Source organism: Poecilia formosa, unplaced genomic scaffold, assembly GCF_000485575.1.
Source record: "Poecilia formosa unplaced genomic scaffold, Poecilia_formosa-5.1.2 Scaffold12, whole genome shotgun sequence".
NCBI classification, from domain to species: domain Eukaryota; kingdom Metazoa; phylum Chordata; class Actinopteri; order Cyprinodontiformes; family Poeciliidae; genus Poecilia; species Poecilia formosa.
The window spans coordinates 2,517,712-2,526,330 of record NW_006799951.1 but is presented as its reverse complement, the minus strand read 5'-3'; the positions used below and the strand labels follow the sequence as shown (position 1 = coordinate 2,526,330).

At 37.6% G+C, this 8,619-nt stretch overlaps 1 protein-coding gene across 2 annotated transcripts in view; it reads left to right on the top strand.

Annotated features, from left to right (window-relative positions):
- The first annotated feature begins 178 nt into the window (after positions 1-178).
- The window catches only part of LOC103133558 (protein tyrosine phosphatase receptor type E), a 30,585-nt gene continuing 22,144 nt past the window's right edge, over positions 179-8,619 (top strand). The window contains exon 1 of one of the 2 annotated variants that reach the window (XM_007545342.2): positions 179-701. The gene's annotated coding sequence lies outside the window, so the exon portion shown is untranslated. The remainder of the gene's footprint in view (positions 702-8,619) is intronic. The other variant, XM_007545338.2, reaches the window with a different exon arrangement.

Here is an 8,619-nt window from a genome sequence, read left to right as displayed (position 1 = left end):
AGAATGTTATAATAATGATAATAATAATAATAATAATATATATTTTATTTATTATTAGTAGTATTACTTTTATAAAAAGATGACTTGGAAAGTGAAGCTGTAGTCTTTTTAAGAAGCTCTACTTGTTCACTCCTCCAGCATCCTATGACATAAACAAGCGGACATCGGTCCCCTAAGCGTCTCTGCAGGAATGTTACAACTTGAAACCTTTCTTTGTATTGAACAAACGTCGTACTAAAATACCAGTTGTTATAAAAAAAAAAAAAATTGAACTACCAGCAGAAAAGAGGGGAGAGTAAAACAGATTGAGTTTTTTTTTTTCCTGTATTGGTTTGCCCTTTATTGTCCACTGATGCAGGAATGTGAAGGATGCTCTGCGTCCACCTGATACTGCTCTGCGCCCGGGGGAGGGTCTCTCCAGTCTCCGCTCTGCCATAACTCGGCCCAGCTCTGGCAGGCGGACACGCATCCTTTGAGAGATCTACTGGAAACATGATCACTAAGGGAGCCTAAACGCATTCCTCGGCTCCGGTCAGACGACTCGACATCTTCATGTGCCCAGCGCTATTCTCCAAAGACCAGACGAGCGAGGAGAGGAAGAAGAGAGGAGAGGAGACGGAGCGTCGGGTACAACAACAACAAGCGGGAGCCGACATCATCAGCCGCTGCAGCGTGAGCGACGAGGTCATCATAAAGCTACGGTAAGATGCGGACAAACCCAGCTGCTTTCAGTGTGAGGCTTAACCCCTAAACACCGACCATTTTCTGTCTATGAGCTGCGACTCTCCCTTTTTATTAAACCGCTCGGTTCGCTCAAACTACAAAAGGCTTTAGGAAACGCATGCAGGTCACGGAGGATTGAGCATTTATTCCATCTAAGCCGTCATTCATGTACATTGTCAACATAAGCTGTACAGAATATGGGTTAGTGGAGCAAATCTATGCGCCCAGTGACCACCAGGACACGATATGTATTAAGGTTAAACTGAGTGCATTCATGTAACGACTTGATTTTTTAAAATGTATTTATTTGTTTTGATCATATAGCTTAAAATGGTAATAATAGTAATAATGCCAAAAAAGGAAACAGCGGTGCTACTGAGGACAAAAACAAAAACGAATGAAGGACAACATGGTAAAGGATAGGCCTGTGTGCTCTACTTATAGTGGATGCTGCAGCTAATAGCCTGCTTCTAATGGCAGCAAAGAAAAGCAAATGTGTCAGTTTGATGCGAGGCATGTAGGTTGCAGAGTTGTGAAACGGTGAATGTTCCTTTAGACATCACTTCTGCTTTTGCTTGATTGTTGCACGTAAGTGTTTTGACTCACCAACCAATTTTCTATATAGAAGACAAAGCTTACCTGACGAACACTGTAAATACCAAAGGCCGATGTACATGTTTCATTTGTCTAACCCAACCCACCTAGCTCCTGCTAAATCACCAATTAACTGTGGTCAATCACAGCTGGATTTTGTTTTGATAGCCCACAGGAATGAAGAAATCATTTAAATAGAACCAGTCTGAAAACATAAGTAGGCTTTTTAAAGTTAGTAGAACCCATTAAGGGAATCCATGCCATCCATGTGACACAAAAGAAAATGTTATTCCTCAGTCCGCGTCATCCAATGCTCTGTTATCTAGTTCTAATGCTTACATGCTTGTTGTTGTTCTAATGTTAGCATGGATACCCTGACAGCTAAGTAGCCTCGTATGCAACAAGAAATGACAACTGTGCGTTCTTGCACTTTTCTATCAGAACCAGCATTAACGTTTGCAGTAGTCGGGCTGTGCTGTCACTCTCCACATTCATCAGCGAGACCTGGCAGGCCAATGACTCAGATGCCTGTCCACCGTTCCGTCCTCAGAGACCACTTTAGATAGAGATTGATTAGTGGAAACACCTCATGAAAGCTGCAGTTAGTTTCATAAAACTAATTGAAGCCTTCTTGCCAATTTCTTTTTTGCTTCTTGATTTCCTTCCTAATCCATTACACTCTATGGGTGTCATGATAAATAAACACTCATCTGCTAGTGAGCATAATGTTGAACCTTACATAGTCTGTACAAAATGATCCTTGTTTTTGTAATGTCATATCTAATAATAAAGTAAAACGGTCATATTAATGCCATTTGTATCAGACTTGAATTGTAGATCTTGTTCACTGCCAAAGCCCGATTCACAATAACCTACATTTCTGCTTCATTCCTAATTAAGTGGCCTACTAAAAGCTGATGTTAATTCTCGAATTACCTCAGAATATTGGGACGTCTACAGCACATGTTACACCCTTGAGGGAATTCACATGCTATAGTTGGACTCGTCGTGAAAGTGACAAATTTCCCAGGAATTATATTTCGGCATCCGAAGGTGAGAAACATGGTTTGCATTGTGGCAATCGCACACATTGCAGAGGAATTCTGGGAGATTGTCCTTGATGTGGAAAACATATGGCTCATTTGTCTTTGTAAGAAGGTTGCCTTAATTTTAAGTTGGTGTTATGTAAGCAAATTATGAACAATTGAATGTCAGTTCTTGATGTTCTCAATGTTAAACGTCACCCAAATCTGCTGTTCTGGTCACATACAAGTACATCTAAAGTTCAATATCTTTTGTCACTTGTTTTGGAAAGTTGAATGTATACTTTGTTTACTTTATTGCACATAGAGTGGAATGTTTAAACTTAGTGATGACAAAAAATTCAAACTCGAAAATGTATGTCTCAGAAAATATAAATAATACATAATTCAATAAAAAAAAAAAGATATTGTGAATTGGTGTCTGAAAGGTATGTTGAGTTTTCTGCAGCTTAATTCTTGGTTGGGCCTCCTTGTGTATGAATTACAGCTTCAGTGCAGCATGGAGGCCATCAGCCTATGGCACTGCTGAGGTGTAATGCAAGTCCAGATTGCTTTTATAGCAGCCTTCAGGTTATCTGCCTTGTTGTTGTCTGCTGTCTCTAGTCTTCCTCTTGACAGCCCAAAGAATTTTTTATGGGGTTCAACTCAAGCAAGTCTGCTGGCCAGTCGAGCAGAGTAACACCATGGTTACTGAATCAGCTTTTGGTACAGTTGGCAGTGTGGGAAAGATCCATGACCTCCTGGAAAATGAAATAAGCATCTCCATAAAGCTTGTCAGCAGTAGGAAGCATGAGGTGCCCTAAAGTTTTTCTGGTGGTTAGCTGCTCTGTACTTCAGGCATGGCACGAATCGTGACAGTGAAAACCTCAAACTGGACTTCCAGCAGCATGACTTCTGTGCTTTCTCCACTCTTCCCTGGGACCTCAAATTCCAAATGAAATTCAAATTTTACGTTCATCTGAAAAAAAGATTTTGGACCACTGAGCAACAGTCCAGTTGCTTTTGTATTTAGCCCACGTAACATTGTTCTCACATTGTCTCTTAACACATTTGTAGCCCACGTGCAGGGCCTTTTGTTACCTAATGTTAGTTAAAAAAAAAAATGTTGGAATCATATTTTTCACTTACATTTCTGCTAAAAAAAACCCCTCAGAAAACAAAAATGAGACAATGACAGTGTATGCATTTGTGCAAAAATGCATGATTACATTTAGAAAAGTGAGGTTTTGTGGCAGAATGAATAGATATGCATTTATTTTAAGACACAACAGCCACCCTTATAAATGTGCACACATATGTATCTTGGTTTTGCAAGTATGCTTGTTGTGAAATTTTTATCTTTCTGAGAAGAGCAAGTGTCTGCGTCGTCATTCTGTGGTCAGTCAAGCAAAGGAGGCAATCGCTTAAATGATCAACACCCATAGCAATGACTGGCAACAACACAGAAAAAACAAGCTATTATTTTTACACGTTTCTCAAAAATGTTGTCTGTAACACGACCATCACAGTAGATTTCTTTGTATACTGCCAGGGCTTGATTTTGTATTCATTTTTGCACCTAGCTCCATTGTGGTGAATCCCAGGAAAGAAGCTTACTCCTTTATCCTTGGCTGAGCTGCAGCTGAACAAGTGAGGCTGTAATTGCAATGATTATCATCTCATGTCCCCAGTTTCACCTATTGTGTCCCAGAAGTGTCATTTTCAGAGTCCTCAAACTGGAGGCTGGAGATTACTTTCCTCATCCTCCTGGCTCGTGTGGATAAAACTGAATTTTCTTGGCTATTTCCCACGACAGGATGGCTGCTTATTATGAAGTGCAGGTGTTCGAGGCTCTGGTCCTACCCACACACTGAGTGCTGTGCACTGTTTAGTCGAGGTTTAGATTTTGCGTCGGCGGAAAGTTACACAACGTAAGAAACAATTGTATCTCTGTGTGTTCAGTTAGTTTGACCAGCAGGGAACATCGCAGGTGGACTCAAACTGGCTTGCAAATTTTTTAAATGGCATACATCATAATTCACAGCTCTGTACAAGCAAATGGCACTTTGTTTGCCATTGTAAAAGGGGACCTATTATGCAATTTTTTTATTTATTTCTTTGCACATTTTTGCTTTTCCATTTAAGTCTTTACTGCTTCTACAAGCAGTAAAGACTTGTAGAAGCAGTACAAGTCTTTACTGTACAAATACAAAATATCAGATTCTTTTTTTTTATTTTTGCAAAAAAATGCAGTGAACTTGATTTGTATATCCCACAGACCTGTTTTAACCCATTCAAGGAAGCATAGTAGGTCTCCTTTAAAGAAATTATGTTAATATTTGTGTTTTAAGCTGGCAGAAAAGAATGACATCGTAGCTACCGTAAACAACACCTCATAGACTCACTGCTCTCTCTTTTGGGGGTTTTGGATGACGACACCACTCAAATACAGCTTTGATGACCTCCATGTTTTTTGTTTTTTTTAAAATCATTTTTAGTCAACGCGGAGCAGACAGGAAGTAGCTGTTCCTACAATAAATAATAATAGGACATTATGAACACGGCTGCCGTTTTGACTTGTAGAACTAAAGAACTGAATGACTAAAGGCCAGTAAAATACCGTATGAAGAATTATTTATCGCTTCTTTTAAACCTACCACTTGTTAGGTCAGACGTTTTATGACAATCATGAGAGTGTTATAAATTTTAAAAAAAACTTATCTGAAGGATTTTTTATGCTTCAGTATACTGTATTTTATTACCAGTTTTAATCAATGCTATCATCCTTATTGAAATATTTTATTAAGTAAAACTTTTCCAAACCCCCTGAGTAACACTCTTGACCTTTTAAATAAGAGCCAGGGGCCAAAAATTGCCTGGAGTTCCACCCAGAGGCCAAATTGTGTTCAGAACCAGAAAACAGCTCCAGCATTACCCTTCTGCCCTTTTAAAAGTATGATTCATATTTGATTGACAGATTTAGTTACAGGATTTATCTTTTTGTTCCGCTTCAAAGATCAGCTGGGGTGCATGACTTTTTCACAGTATGCTTTTAACCGTACGAGTCTTCAATGTTTTATATTTTGTCATGTGCATTCGAAGAAGTTGAAAACCTTACATTCAGATGTCAGTGTTAGTTCTGGGAGTGGTAGATGGCCTGTTGTGAGAATAGTTTGTTCAATAAAATACCAGGTTCATTTTAGTATTCAGTAAATCAGTGTTTGACTTGGCATTTAAAGAAACAGATTTTAGAGATTGAAAACATTTGTTTTGTACATTTTCTGCAACATATGCAGCTGAGGTTTATGCTAACCTGAGCACATGTACTCTGCATTTTCTACAAATCAGCATAAAATGTTTGCACACTGCCTGACCAGTTGCTAGCTTGGTATGAGTGTGTTGCATCATTCCATGTAACCTTTTTTGACTTTTATGTGACCAATCAGAGCAGGAGGGGACCTAAAACTAGATATATTTATAAACAGAGAAAATGACTTCTGAACTATTCTAGTAGAATTGAATGGGAATATTAAACCCAAAAACTGAGCACACAATGAATATAAAGTGCAATGTTATTAAAAGTGGTATTTTCATACAAGATAAACAGTTACATGTCCCTGTGCTTAAACAGACCGACAATGTTCGTGAAGTTTATAAAAAGGTTAAATACCTCAGTCATTTTAATACCGATCAAATGAAAGATGATGACGATATACAGAGACAGCGATGTAAGATATGCAGGCTAATAATCAATGACGATGAAAATTTTAGCTTCTATTTGTTCAGTTATAAGTGGCTTTGTTTAAATCTTTTGGTGTATACTGCCCCTTGTGGCCATCTTGTAGTATTCAGAATTGCATGTTGCGTACAACAACCAGAATCCTTCATGGAGGATCCCCCGATGGGGAAGCCCAGTCAGACTTTGGTGGCTGTGGGTGTTTGTACATTTAAAGCTTTTTTAAGAAAGTAAATGTTTACTTTTATGACTGTGGTAGCAGCACAATTTTAGCGCTCATAGATCATCCAACGGTGAGTAGTTTTCGTTACTCACTTAGTCTGAGAAGACACAGGTTGAAGTGTCTGTGTATGAATTGGTCCCATTTTAGTCATTTTAAAGTTTGCATATGTTTATGGTTTTATGTCTTAGCAAAATTTTTTTTTTCATTTTCCTTGTGTGGTTTACATGTCTTTTTTTTTTTGGATGTCTATTTTTGCAATTCAACTTGAATTGCGAAAATAGGTGTGGATAAAAATATTGATTTGTTGAATTGTTTTCATTGAGGTTATCATCAATTAGATACATAGATGTCTGGATTTTTGTAGCGGCCAAAACCAGTATAATGTCTTCTGCTGTATACTATTCTGTTATTTGACGTTTAAATAAAAGTTAAGTAAAATTAAAAAAATAATAAAAAAAATGTCCTTCCAATGAAAGGTCATGTCAAAAAGATTTTTTTAAATATCATATATAGGTTACGCAAAGGATTATTGTTTTCCAAACTTTATTCTTGCTATATAGGAGTTTCTCAAGTGTTTAAGTTTTAGGTTCATTCTATAAATATAAAAAAATCTGATTTCTCCCCTCCACACCTCTGATATCATAAGCTTTTTAAAACTGTATTTCATTTAAACGAATTGCTCTTTAACTTGCTATATTTGATCAGAGTCTAAAGCAAGGAAGCCATTAAGACTGAAAATGTATACGGTAACATATGTTTTTCTTTTTGTGTTATCAATCATAATAGTGACCGGCAATAAAACTTAAAGGCCTATTCGCCTAGTTTTTGACAAAAAGAGTAAAAAACAGAAAAGCACATAAAATCGAAATAAGTGGGATCAGTACATGACATTCTGCACATTATTACTAGTGTTTAAAATCAAGTCCTTGGAGAAACTTCTTTACTTTGCAAAGGCCCAGTTAACCTCTGGGATGGTCTCCTCGCCCTGCGCCAAGTCACTTGCCCAAACGAATAAAAACAAAACCCAGATTTTGTTTCTGACAAATGAAAGCGAGCAAACACGCTTAAAGGTTTCACAAGTGTTAATAGGCACAATATTAAACCCCCAGAACAGATTTTTACTGCCTTATTCATAAAGGATCTCTGGAGCAGTATCGAGTTCAACTGGATGCTTTTAGTGGAAGGTTTCCTGCACATATTTCACTGCCAGCAGCAGCTTTTTACAGCATTTGGGGGAAAAAAAAAAAAAAAAAATATCTCCGATTGGGGAAATAAGGTGCTTTTCACACCTTGTTCAGTTACTTTTTCTTTCTCACAGCTCAGGTCAGGGAAGTCATCCAGCCGAGTCTGCTGACTAATTTACCTCTACTTTTTTATTTATTTATTTATTTATTTGGCTCAGCTTTGTTCCAGCAGCTACAATATCCCTTTGTGCGTCATGCTGGTGCAGAGTGAATGGGAAAAGAGGCTAAGCCTGCTTTCTCACCATCTTTATCAAATCAAAATCTTGACTCTTCTTTTCACTAAATGGGAGAAAATGAGTCATTAAATGCTTTTGTTTTACAGCGGTGCCTTGGAAAAATATTCACACCATTAGAGATGTTCCTGTCCTGTTCCAGCTACAAACCCCAGCAAGCTTCACCAGATCAACATAAAATAATGCATAATTGGGAAATGAAAGACAGTGTATGTTTGTTTTTAATGTTTTTATGAATAGTCCCCCGTTTTGAGTTTGATTTATTTAATTTTTTTTAATGAAACTGCTTCATGTAGGCCTCAGATGGAAGTAGAGAAGGTTAGTGAACAAACAGAACTAAGATTAAAGGGCAGGATGAGCTTTTAACCTAGTTGGTCAGATATGTCAAAGGAATTCAAACCAGCTTACAAACTAACCTGTAACCATCCGAATAAACCCATAGGTATGCAAAACGATGCATAGACTAGAAAACAAACAAACAAAAAAAAAACAAAACAAATTGAGCTTTTTCATGTGTTGTGCCATGATAGAGGGATTGTTTGACTTTGTTTATAGGTGGTTTTGTTTTTTTCTTGTTACAAGTTTGTGGATAAAATCAAAACTGTGTAATTTGTAAACAGATTATCTAAACAATGGCATTGAAATTGTTTTGGGCTTTATGGTTATTAATGTAATAAAGAGGTTGGTTTTAGTTTTCTCACTGGAGGTGAAGAACATAGAATCCAGATGGCCTCACATCCACACCCACTCAGCCAGCTGACTGATGCTTGGTTCAGTCTGGCAGCGATTCCAATATTTTATTTTTTTATTTTTTTTGCATTTAGTTGCATGCATTCAGCTTTAT